We start from the raw sequence: 13,563 nt of genomic DNA on the forward strand, positions 1-13,563 counted from the left end.
TGTGTGTGTGTGTGAACTAACTTGTGCTTTTTGAAGCCAATTTGCTGCCCGAGTAAATGTGCTGCCTCAGAGGTGAGATGATGCTGATACAGTGACAAGACCTCACAGAGTGATAGTCATACAGGGATTTAAATATGTTCTTACAGGCATACAAACTGCTTTATAGACTGCAATACCCATAACAAAATAAAAGACAATTTTAATGAGCTTTACAATGGAATAGTTTGCATTCACAACAGCACACACAGACAGTTAGGTACATCCACCACTTTGGTCCAAATGGAAATATCTCAATATCTATTGGTGTCATAGTAATGCAAGGCTGGACCCAAAAGCAAACACAAGTCGCAGGAGTGATAGACAAGGATATTTATTTTCTAGCCAGAGAGAAGTAGGAATCTTGCTGGCGTCGTCTGCGGGCTGGAGGCTGGTTGGGGGAAGGCTGGGCAGTTCTTCCAGAGAGTTCTAGGGAGCTGAGAGGCTGGGAAAGCACAAGTCAATACTGAAATCCAAAGAGGCCGTGGCATTCGTTCCGGGTGTGTGATCTGGCGAGGAGTGGAGAGAGAACTGGGGTAATATACTGTGAGACTTGTGAGGGAAACGGGTTGTAGGTGTGTTGGTAAATTGGCAGCAGGAAGGGAAGGCCACGCCCAGGCGGACAGACCCACACAGGGCAAACTGGGAGCAACGGGAAAACACAAAGGAAAAACAGGCAGGATAACAGAAGGGGAGAGGAGCACAGCAGGGACCATGACATTGGAGGATTTTACATATATTTTTGTTCACACAATCACGGTTACCAGAGGAATCACAGTATGTTATTTGCTTTTAAAAACATAGTTTTAAGACAAGACATAACCGACACAATCAAAAGTAAGATAGAAGTTAATGATATCAAATTTGTGCAGCAGCAACATCATCCAACGCAGTAATGTGAATTCATGTAGCGCCGCTATGAAGCTAACATTTGTGGTTTTGAGTTTAATGTCTCAACAACTTTAAAATAGAAAAGCCATGAAATGCATGTCCATGTCAAGAATCAACATGTGCAATGCTAAATATGATTGGTGAACATATAGACATTACACATACTAAAGGTCAGAATGTTAGCGTTAGCATTGCATGCATGCTGGCATTATGATGTTAGCATTTAGCTCAGCCATCTAGCAAGTTGCTATATGGCTGTAGACCAGTGGTGGGCTGTCAGAATCACCAAATTATAGCTATTTTATGAATTAAAAACAAATACACTACATGTATTATAGTCATTTTTCTCTATTAGCTGTTTTTCTCTATGCGCAGCTTGTGTCTCCCGCTGTTGCTCAGTTTCCAGCCTGCAGCGCTGCTTCTAGTACAGCTTGTTTTAAGGAGAGCTTTTGTCCAATCAGATTTCACCTCTATGTCGCTATTGAAGAACTCTCGTCCATGGCCTTCTATGTAACATTTTATTTCACTTGTAAAATGTGGCAGTGTTATGAGAGTATGAGATGTTTACACAAAATCAATAATAACCTGTAGTTGTGTCATCATAATGAGGTGAATTAGGTTGTTCAGCTATAATAAGACGCACAGAAGGCTCAGGTAGAAAATGCACAGCCCGCCACTTATTGAATCAAACTCTGACAGTTTCCACTACTTTCTTCAAACATCTCTGGGCTAGTCAGTTCATTAATTATTTAATTTATCAAGAACTTGGTCATTTAATATGTGTGTAAAAAAGAATAACTTCTTAGTAACCCTGAGATTTAGATTAAATTGATTAACATAAACTTTTGAAACTTTCCCTGTTTTAAAAAATAGGGTGGCAGTCGTAAATACGAGTAAATTTAATTCTTTCATATTTGAAAGCTGGGTTATCTCTGGCTAGTGCTGGAGAACTGTACCAAACAGTTTGATATAGACCCCTAAATAAAACCGGATCAATTAGATCTAAAATAAATTAAACAAGCTCTGACATTTATTATATATATATATATATATATATATATATATATATATATATATATATATATATATATATATATATATGTATATATATATATATATATATATATATATATATATATATATATATATATATATATATATATATATTTCAGAGCTAGGCCTTCAATGAGTGCCAAAAAGTCCACATCACCGGGGGAAAAAGTGTCCCTGAAGTTACTGTCACAGACCGACACAATATGCGCGTTCATACAGTCTGCCACCCGCTCCGCCACACGGCTCCGCCAAGAGCATAGGGGGCGAGGGGACTGACCCGCGAAGCCGCTCCACATAACGAGAAAAAAAAGATTGTTTCTTTTTAAGGATTTTTCTTTTTTCTTTTTTCTAAATTATATTATAAAATAGCTATAGCTTTGTAATTCTGTTCAGGCCAGCAGAGAAGGCCTCGCTGGCCCTGACAGCCCGCCACTGATACATACATATGTATATATTTGTAACTATATGCATAATAAATGAATGGATATTTGTCAGGAAGGAGTGTCTCATTGACGAATCTGCCCTCCTCTCAGGGAGCAGCTGCACTGACAAATGATCTCTGCATTTATTTGTGGCAGTTTAATCCTGCAGTGACAGAGGAAAATGCCAACCTGCTGTTTTCATAATAGAAATTAAATGACCTTCAACTTGTAGAAACATCTTCAGACCTAAAGTGATTTTTCCAAGTAGTTTATTTTGTATCAATATATTTTTGCAAAGCATTATTTGTTTGACCAGCAGTCATATGTGCACTGTTCAGATTTACTTGCTCACCCACACAGTGTAGGTGTTTGTTTACCGTTAATATCATTTTCGGTGCAGCTTAAAGCTAATGTGGTGCAGTAGTCAGTGAAGCCTCTGAGGAAGGTTGCAAGGTCTGACACTTGTTCCTCAGTAATCCGGTTTAATGTCCTCTCGACCTGAGCAGGCCATTATGTTGTCTTAATGGCACTGGAGGTCCTGAATCCAGAGAGGGACAATCTGGTCGTGGTTAATGACACTTTACTGGGATGAAAGGCAGCTAAGGAATCATCAGAACCATACGTTGTGATGTTTTCTACCACCAGGGAAATGAAACTTCAGACATGGTAAGAACAATCATTTTAAAACTGCTGCGATGCTGCCCAGAACACCTAAAATAACAAATGTACACTCCAAAAAATACTCCTCAATCAAATTAAAAACAAGTATTGTCCTCAAAAAGTCTTTAATATTAAATCAAGTTAATCAAATGAGGTAACGGAACCTTAACTAACTCTCCTTGAAAATCCTATTGAAATGTATTTTATATGTAGAAGGAAAAAGAGCTATTTGACTTTGTGGAGCGTCAACATTGACAGATTGATTATCCTTAACGAATAGTTCAACATTTTGGGAAAAAAATGTGTATTTGTTAGATGAGACCCTTTGTCCAAAGGGTAAAAAAAAATCAAAAAAAAATCCAACAGCTCTATAAAGCTCACAGATTAACAAATGATATCTTGTTTATTCAATCTGTACATAACCCTAAGTGTTTCTAGCTGATTGGCTAAGAGCAGCAACTTCCTAAGGACTCTTTGCTTTGCTTTAACATGACGCAGAATCTGCACCGCTGGCGTAACTCCATTGAGTCCCAGATGTGCTACGAGCTCAGATAAGACACTTGTCTAGTGGTTTTTTAATTCTTAGATAAGTTTTATGATGCAGAGTTTCAATGACCCAACTGGGGATTGCACTCACAAACTGGGAAAGGGAATCAAACTCATAAATTGTCGATCCCAGAACACATCCTGCAACTAGTTCACTGAGCTGGATGAATCTTTGATGTTGGAAGGGTTACTCAACAAAAGAGCAATTTTACTGGTCACCAAAAGAGGAACAAAATAGCCCAAAGAGACAGGACTTTGAGCTAATTGGATCACTTTAGGATTCTTCTTTAACTTACAGACATGAACATAAAAACAAATGAAGGGAATAAAGGGAATACCACTGGCTCCATTAAGGATAATAGGCCATTACAGCCCTATCAGTAAAATCAAGCATATTGAGCCATCAAACAAATTTAGAAAACTCGTTAAAGGGAGACTGCAGTTTTCTCTTTCTTGCACACATTTTTTTAGCCCTCATCAGAAATGCAAACATGTTATTGTTGTATTTACACTGGAAGGTTTTGTCAAAACTAGGATGTGGTGTTTACGTACACAACACATAACTGAAAACTCCAACAAAGAAAAAAAAACTGGGACAAATAATTAGATTTGGACAGATAATAAGGAAACATGGCAATTCTTTCTCTAAACTTGGATTTTTACCAACAATTTATAAATTATGTAATTTTAAAAACACACATAATTCAAGTAAAAAAACAAAACAAATACACTATAACAAGACAACATTGATAAAAAGCTGCTAGACAAGTTTGAAATTAGTTTTTCAGTAAAGTCATAAAACAATAGGGGGGCTTTTTTGTGAGGTCCGGCAAGACAAGTGGAAAATCAAACATTCATTAGAGCTTAATACATTTAGTTTCTAAAACGTAAGCAGGTTTATCCATCTAAATTAACTTCACCTTTTGTTCTGGACCACCTGAGATGGAAAGCTGGTTGGTTTCATTTCCTTCGAACGTGACGTGATTCTCGCTTTGGGATGCAAGTTGTTCTTCTGTGTGCTTATCTCAGCTGTGAAGCGCTGCAGGAGTGTTATCTGTAGAGAGGAACTAAGATATAAAGATACAAAGAGAAGCATGGCGGCAAGTTCCTGCACCTGTTTTATCTCTGTGTTTCATTGTCTGCTACAATTATTACAGTTATCACAAAAAAACATCGCTAGTAAATATCCCGCTGCTACAACTACAATTAATCCACAATTAAAAACCAGTCCTTCAAAGTACATTCTTCAAAATTTGGTTGACACAATCTGCACATAATAGAAATGGGCATAAGAAAACAAGACTTATCTGACCACATTCTTTCTCATCAGAGCCACGTCCATAGGGCAGACAATTAAAGCACATTATTGCCTCAACACCCCACACTGCTCAATAAGAGCACTGTTTTATGGTCCATCAGTGAATAACGTCTTCCACTGGTGTGTATCACCACCGCCACACTGTGAAGCAATGTTCTTCAGGAGGAGGTCCGTGTCCCTCTGTCAGCATCACCCCACGGTGAGCCGTAATGAGCTGGTGTGTGCGTAATGAGAGCTAATGCTGCCGCAGCTATTGAGCTGCTCTTGCCACAGGGCCGTAATGCCACTCCTGCTGTGTTGTGTCAAACAGACACATGCAAAACAGACTGGTGCCAGTGAACTTGATGGTAGGCCTGCTGCAGTGTCTCCCCTGCAGCAGATGGATCACAGAAAGAGGGACAAAGGCCCTGTGGAGTCTCTCTAATGATGGCTTTCTGCTGCAGTTCAAGCCACAACATCAGGCGGCTGAATTGATGTTGTATTTAATACCTTAGCTCTCTGTTGATCACATATTGTTAACATTGAGCCTGGGTGTGACATTTTACAATACAAGACCCGAGTTTTGGTCTCAATACCAATGGATTACTTTGATAAATAATTATGTTTTTTGCCAAACCCATTTTATCATTTCACAAAAGAAGAAAACATTCTCAAAATGATATGATTGGCAGTTTCCTATACTTCTTAATGTCAATAAATCCCTCCAAAACGACCAAAATGCAACCACAGGCTGATCCTACTGACCCTGTGTATGCAAAGCCTAATACTGTAGTAAACGTTTAAGTAAACGTGTCAATATACTTATTTGAAATCACTCCATAAAGGTAAGTTATGTATTCCCCCCAACCCTCATACAGGATAAATCTAATGTCCTACACAGTTATTACATAGACACATAAACAATAAAACATACAGGTATACAAAAATAAAAACAATAGAAGAAAAATAAAGAGAAACTGTTTCCATTATGCCAATAGATACTAGTATGTTATTATGCATGTTGCCTACATGTCATCGTCTCATAATCCGCATGCAAACATTGCAAACTATATTGTTATCAGTTGTGTTTTACTCTTGATGCCACTATTATATCACATACCTCAAACCACAGCCTCTTGTTCTGTTGGGCGGCCATGACTAAATGTTCAACTCCGGTCTCGTCGAGATAAGTGAGAATGTTTTGCCAGATCTTCATAAAAGTATTGGGCTTTCCTGACACAGTAAAACAGATTCTTTTCATATTAATCCATCTAGTTTAGCTATTTAATACAGGTTATGCAACTATGTAACACAGGCTCAGAATGATCTTTTTTGGGATCACAATGCTGTTTTGTAAAGCCCTGAGCTGCCAGGGGTCAAAGCCCAGGCTGCGTTGTGACCGGCCGAGAGCGGCTATTCCTGGATTGCATTTGTTTGGAAATTGTGATGGGGCTGTGGCGTATTTGGGAAAAAATACAGTGATTTTAGTTTTTGGTCCATACTGCACAGCCCTTGTTAAACTGCCAATAAGTAATCGACATCTGAAATGTGTCAAGAAGCCTCAATTAGAGACAGTTTTAAAAAAAGGAACCACAAGCCATAAAAGTTGGAAACCCCAGGTTTATCTTTAACGAAGCATTTCATTGTATACGCTTCCCTGTCTTAGTAATCTTCCCTGTCTTAGTAATGTTTACTAAAAACTTCACTGCCCAGCTCTTTGGTGTGGATGAAGTCACAGACAGGTAAGGGAAGTCATTGAAAGCATGCACAACATTTATTGAAATCTGGAAAAGAGAAGAAACAGATAAATACAGGAAACAAGATTTTAAATCTGTCCAAGCATGTAATGGCAGCTTTCAATACACCAATGCATTTAGTTTAATGGGTCATGGGTTAAAGGTATGCTGGTGTGTTACAAGCTGCACTGCATTGATTGTAATCCTCTGTCTGTCTGACCAGATTTCAGTTTCCTCCTTTCACAACCAGATGTGTTCATAATAAGTGGAGGCTTGGGCTGAACTCATTATTTAAGTTGCTGGCTGCCTTAAGAAGCCAGATAATGTGTTTTGAAATGCTGAGGCATGTTGAATGTTAGTGTGTTTTCAGCTGAACTGTGAGCTGGGAGGGCAGTTTGTCTCGTGGGCGCTGCATGTGTTGTCTGACAGGCTCCTCGCGGTGCTGGATAAAGATATTAGCTGGGCACTGTTGACACTGCATGCACACTTGTAATGGCCTCATAAATTCTGCTGGTGTGAAAGGGATAAAGGGAGTGAAAAAGCAAGAAAAGGGACTGCGGACTCATTGGCAGTCCACTCGCACTCTGTGCCTGCTTTAAACCACCCAGCATGCACTATACCTGCAGTTAACAGATGCAGCAAATACTACCTCGAGGCAGCATTTGACATCCATGTTTACACTACACTTCAGAGTGTACAATACATTTAAGTAGAGTAATTTGTTTTTAAAACACTGATTCACAAAACGACTGAGGCTTTTACTAACCTATAGGGTTTTAAATTCTCTGAAATAAATGTATATCACAGTCATAAAAACCCTACATATAAGACTGTAATTTAATGGAGACTTTAAAGACAAAGAGAGATGTTAACCAAAGTAATTTCATATAAATCATTAGACAATTCACCCCTTCTTGACTGTATCAAGATGGTGTTACAGACAAAGTTGTCAAGCTTCATGTTACTTATTATCTACTGTGTTGACAATACATACTTGTTTGTGTGTGTGTGTGGAGGGGGGGGGGGGGGATTAAGCAGCAGATGTAGTCACTTGTGCAAAAGATCACTCAACAGGCAGCAGACAATATAATTTACAGGCTACATACACAAGTGGCCACATTTATCGATGTTAAAGTCCTTGAAACTGTCTGTTTCTTTCACGATGGAAACACAATGTTCTGCCAAATTTTAAGCAGTTGTTTTTTCTTCTTACTTTTACACAGTTGTTCATTTGTCGGCTCTTTTGAAGTGAGCAGGACTGAGAAAGTGCTATGTAATATTTTCATGCACCAATCAGATTTTTAGTTATTAGCATTTCCAGTCTGGGAGTTTTTTTTTTCCCGTACATTTATATTTGATTGTTTCTTATCTAGTCGTAACTGTGTAATGGCGATGTCTTGTGTTTTGTCTTTTTCATGAGTTGTCTCCAACCTTTGCCAAAATTCAGTCTCTTGATATCAATTAGATGATAAACATATTATATGTTGCTACATGTTTGGAAAAGCAACTTGCTCTGTCTATAAAGGCAAATCACTCATACATCTTTATCAATCAATAAAATTATTTGGGGTAGATTTGGGAGTCTATTCTGACCACTCACGAGGAATAATCCTGAATAATAAGAATTTATAATGTGCCCATGTTGTTATCAGGTCACTGAGGTAGGTTTAATGGTGAAATATGACCGTCAGGGATTTTGTCTAGATTAGCTGCTTTAAAGGGAGGAAGCCGTGTCTCTTGGCAGCACTGATGTCAGTCTTTCTCGCTCTGTTGTCACATGGCTAGTATTGATTGTTAGATCCAGGGGCTGTTAAGGTGCTACTTGCATCTCAATGCGCCCCCCAGTAGAAGATTAATGTTGCCTCTAAAAACCAGACTCCATCCCGCCTGCATTTCTCTTCATTATTAATGAAACTTAAATGGCAGTTTGCCAAACCAAAATAAACATCTGATTTTAAACAAACAGTGGCTCCAACATAAAAAAAAACAAGCACAAATAGTGATTGTAGGATTAATATTTAAAAAAATAAAAAGAATGTGGAGGTATAAAGATATTTACTAAAGACATCGTTTGACCTTTTTACATTTCCACTTGTTTGAGAGTTAAATGAGAGGATTGATTTAAGATTGATGCACTTTAACGCTTGTATAGTAAATATGGTGCTGAAGCTAGTAATACACTAATAAGTAATTAGCTTATCTTAGTACAGGGATCTGGAAACAGCGAGTCTGGTTCTGTATAAAGGTAACAAAATCCATCCACATGAAAAACTTTAAAACTAGTTATTCATTATGTCTTGAAGTTTCTGCTCCTGTAACGGTGTAGTTAGGACGCAGTACGACGGACACACAATCGTTGAGCAAGGAGTGTGGTTAAATAAACAATATCCAAATATGTTCATTAATGATGGAGCAATACGTGGGTTTGTGTCCTTGAAACAGACCTAGGTTAACTGTTTCTGTCTTATTGGTAAGAAAAGTGAACCAGCTGCAGGATGTAGCTTCATATTTACAGGACAGACTGAAACACTACTTCTCATTTCATTTATTACAGTGAACACTGTAAACATGAGTTTATCATCTGAATCGCAAGTTTTCGGTCTCCTTCAATACAGTATGATGTTTATTAAATTTTGGTCCTGTTTAAAATAGACTATAAAGCAGGGTATACTTTAGAGTTACAAGTCGCTATGGCATTGTCTCGTCTTGGAGTTGAAAGTGGGTTCATGGTAGAACTTTTCCCCTTTACATGGTGTTTTAGTTCATTAAATTTAACCTTTTGGTCACCTTAAAATGTCTTATTCATTGTTCGGTTAGCTCCACCCTCTTAGATCACTTCTGGTTGCAAAAAGGCAAAAGTTCAATGCAGAACTCAAGTCTTCATAACTGCAGTCCACAAACCAATTGGGGACGTACTGTTGACTATGTCTTCTTATATGTAATCCATGAATTTGACATGTGTGTTGTTATAGATAGATAACAAGTAACTTCCTGGTTTTTGCCCAAATAATTTGTTGACATATTCCCAAATAGATGCATAAAACTTGCTTCATTATAAATGTGTCAATGGACTATCAAACTCAGTTGAGTCCTAAGGTGATTAACTAAGTTGTTGTAGTGAAACTGAAAAGTTTAACATGTCTTTTCCACTGCACACACACACACGCACACACACGCGACTCGCTTAACTTCAGGGTAATCCAATGTGGTTTAATGATGATGGTGTGATCGGTGCTCACATTAATATGGTCATTAGACCGAATGCTTCCCATGACAACAAACTGATGGATGTATTGTTCAGCTTCAGTTAATAGCTGTCACTTAAATCAACAGTGATTAATTTGCTGAAACTCAAAGCCAATCAATGAATCTCAGCAAGTGTTTTACTGGGCTTTACGCTGTTGAATTCCTTCAGCCAGTTTACAAGTACTGAATGTGCAGATCTGTTCAATAACAGTGTGTTAGGAGATAATAAGTACTCTATTGTTTCGTTAAAGCTATAAGCCATTATTAGTTTCTAGAGTAAAAAATTTAAAGTAAAAAAATTTCCCCTTGGGGATTAATAAAGTACTTTTCATTCGTAAATGGCTGTCTGAACTCAATTTGTGCAAGGAATTAAACACACAAGACCAGAAAAAAACATATCTTAAAGAAGTCAGTTTGGTGTATGTAAAAATGTAACTTTTCTTGAAATTGTATGTAATAAATTGTATTTTTACAGCTTTCTTTCGTCAGAACTTATCCCATTGTTCACTTGTCAGAGGTTCTCACAGAAGAACGAAAACAACCCTCCAGCTGTGTTTTCTTCTTTGTCATGATGCGACAGGAAACTAAAATTAGACAGCCATGAACAAGAGTTTGTTCCTGTATCCTACTGGTTCAAATACTAGACAGTTTATAGGATTCAGTGTTGCCAAAGACAACACAAGTCAACAATACTTTCCTGTGTTCTTCATGTTTTCTATATATTTTGTGAAAGTAGGAAGTTATGTGTACTTACTGTGACAGTCACTTAGCTCCTTTATTTTAGTTTGGCACCAGAAAATCCCAAACATCTGTCTCGTGGATCCTTTATTTTTTAAAGAAAGTAATTTTAATAAAATAAAGAATAAAATTACATGTTAGAAAAAGTATACATAAAACATCCATAATTACCTTTCAGCATGTTGTAATTCAGGAGGTCTGAGAGAAAACTAGACTTCTGCACCTCCTCTTGGCTCCGTTCTCAGGCTTTAGAAAATCTAGCTTGTGATGGGGACTTTGGCCAATAACAAGTCACTAGAAAGATGGCGTTCCCATTGGCTGTTCTAGAAAGGCAGATACGCATACAGATCCCTTCGGTGATTGCTTGATTCAGCTGCAGATGCTTCACTAGCATTTAGCTCACGACCTCAAACCACAGCATGTCCTCTGTAAGGAGTTTACAAGCCCACAAGTTTGTCAAGTTAAAATGAGGACTATTCTCAAAATTGCTGCTTTTATTAGAGCATCAGGATCACGATGTTGTGGATGCAGGATACTGTTTTAAATGATTGACAAATACTTGTGCAGGTTATTGTATGAAGCACATATATGTGCAGTGCTCCTCTGGTGGGAGGGGCTTAGGACGGTAACGAGAGAGCTGCAGGTGAGCCTACTCTTCAATTAAAATATGCTGAAAGGTCATTATGGACTTTTTGGCCAATGATGCCAAAAATATGCTGCCTTCTCAAGCTTTAAAACAAGTCTTCTGTTCATGGACCCTAATTCTTCTGATATAATACAAGTAAAAGTAAACTGATTAAAAGGAGACCAAGAATTATTCAGAATATGTCAAAGTGTCATTCTTTTAAACAACCTGATGAACCTGCGATTATGTCAAAAAGTAGGCCAACAAGGCCCAGGTTGAAAATAACCGGAGTTATCCTCTACGCTTGGTGACTACGCCCTCGGTGCTCCAGTTATGCTGAAAGACTTGAAAACAGTCACAGGAAGGAGTATATCAAGATGGAGTTCCTTTTTTAAGCCCCAGTCTTATTGTTTCACCTCAGAGCAGGAGAGAGGAAGAGACGCACTCTTTCCTCGCCTGACGCAAACAGGAGACAGTTTTTCTAATCTGTTAGCAAACACAGACTAACATTGTTCAATACTGTTACTGTACACATCCAATACATCATGGCTGTATACGTGTCTGACCTGGAACGCTTACATCCCAACCCTTCATGAGAAAGATCTACATCGATAAAGAATGATTTATTGATAAGCTCAAACTCCTAATCTATAAATACACACCTTCATTTTGATCTGAAGAGGACCAGTGAAATGCAGCAGGTTTAAAGAGTCAGCGCACACTTACGTCCTGTTGTGACAAGAGATTTATCAAGGGGAAATAATCAGAACATTAAAGGCTAGAGCTGGATATGTTTTATATTTTTATTTTTGTTGACAAATCCCATAAGAGACAAAAAACAACATCAATATGATCTAACAAGGATTGTTTGTGTAGCAAAAGCCTGATAGGGTTTATTCATTGTCTCATAGAGCTCCATTCTTCTATCATTATGATGAACATAGTAGTTTATTTGGAGTCGTTCCCACAAACACCATTCTGTTGCTGCAACTAAATTGTGGATTAATCCGCGTGAGAAAATAGTCCCTAAAAAATTAAAAATCTTGTCCTGTTTGAGTAATGTTTGCTAATAATCTACAGAGCCCAGCTGTTTCAGGAAATCGTTTAGAAAAAAGCAAGTATATCGATGTGATCAAATGGAGATTCACGTTTTTGGGCTCGGGTGGTCGGAAAGGATTGAAGGACGCATTGTTTGTTCTGGTCTTTATATGGCATTCCTTAACTGTATCGCCAGGTTTTTTTGGGTCACCCCCTCGTTCCAAAAAATGTCATGCTATTCTCTCGTGTTGCAAGCTACCGCCCCTTTATTGACTTCATATGAAAACACAGTTATCGCACAGACAAAAAGGTTTGTTTTTCAATGAGTTAAAGACTTTGTTAGTGACAACACTTTTTTCTTTCTCAAAAGCACAGAAGTAAGTATTTTTGGGCGACTGTGGCTCAGTTGTTAGTATTCCAGTCTTTCAATCAGAGGGTCGGTGGTGCGAGCCCCGGGTCTACTAATCCAGGTCGATGTGTCCTTAAGCAAGACACTAACTCCTGAATATCTCCCGTAGCTGTTTTTGCGGCGTATAGAGCAAAAATGCAAGTCACTTTGGATAAAAGTGTCAGCTTAATGAAATGTAATGATACCTCACTGATCAAATTATTTCAAGCGAGTTATTTACTTGTGTTTTGCATTAGGTCATGTAGGACAGATAGACAGTTTGACTCACAAAATATTGACAATCCTATGTCCGTAGCTGTGGACTTACATGCCTGGATGTATTTCCTTGCTTGTAGCTGTGGATTGATGTTTGACCTAAACGTGTGATGCATAAGAGGGAGAGACTGTTCATCATTGTGTTTGAAGGACTCTCAAGCACAAAATCATCTGCCTGGTGTCCGGGAAAGCTTATGCTTAACAAGGAGACTCCTCACTGTGCGGTTTGGCAGCATTAGAGCAATTTGTAATACACTGAATGCTATTATATTTAATCATGTGTCATGGCGTGACGAAGGGTAACTTATAAGTGTGAGGTCAGTCCATTTACTAACGTGACGGACAGTGTTGTGGCCGGGACCTGACTCCCATGTTCTCTTCCTGCGGTACTGATCCCCCTCAGTGCCACTCCCCATGTTCGTGCTTCTGTTGGTTGCTACTGAATCGGTAACACACAGATATTGTTTTAGTGTTATAAGTCTCCATCAGCTGAGTAAAAATAGCTTCCCTTACTTCACCCTCAGTGAGTCACATTTAATTCACAGAGGGGTTAAATGTGAGCATGATGTCTATAAGCTGAAGGATGTGAAGTTGGGTTGTGCAGGAAACAG

The sequence above is a fragment of the Clinocottus analis genome, unplaced genomic scaffold (genome assembly GCF_023055335.1).
Source record: "Clinocottus analis isolate CAN_PGR_092001 unplaced genomic scaffold, fCliAna1.0.p SCAF_3, whole genome shotgun sequence".
In the NCBI taxonomy this organism is placed as follows: domain Eukaryota; kingdom Metazoa; phylum Chordata; class Actinopteri; order Perciformes; family Cottidae; genus Clinocottus; species Clinocottus analis.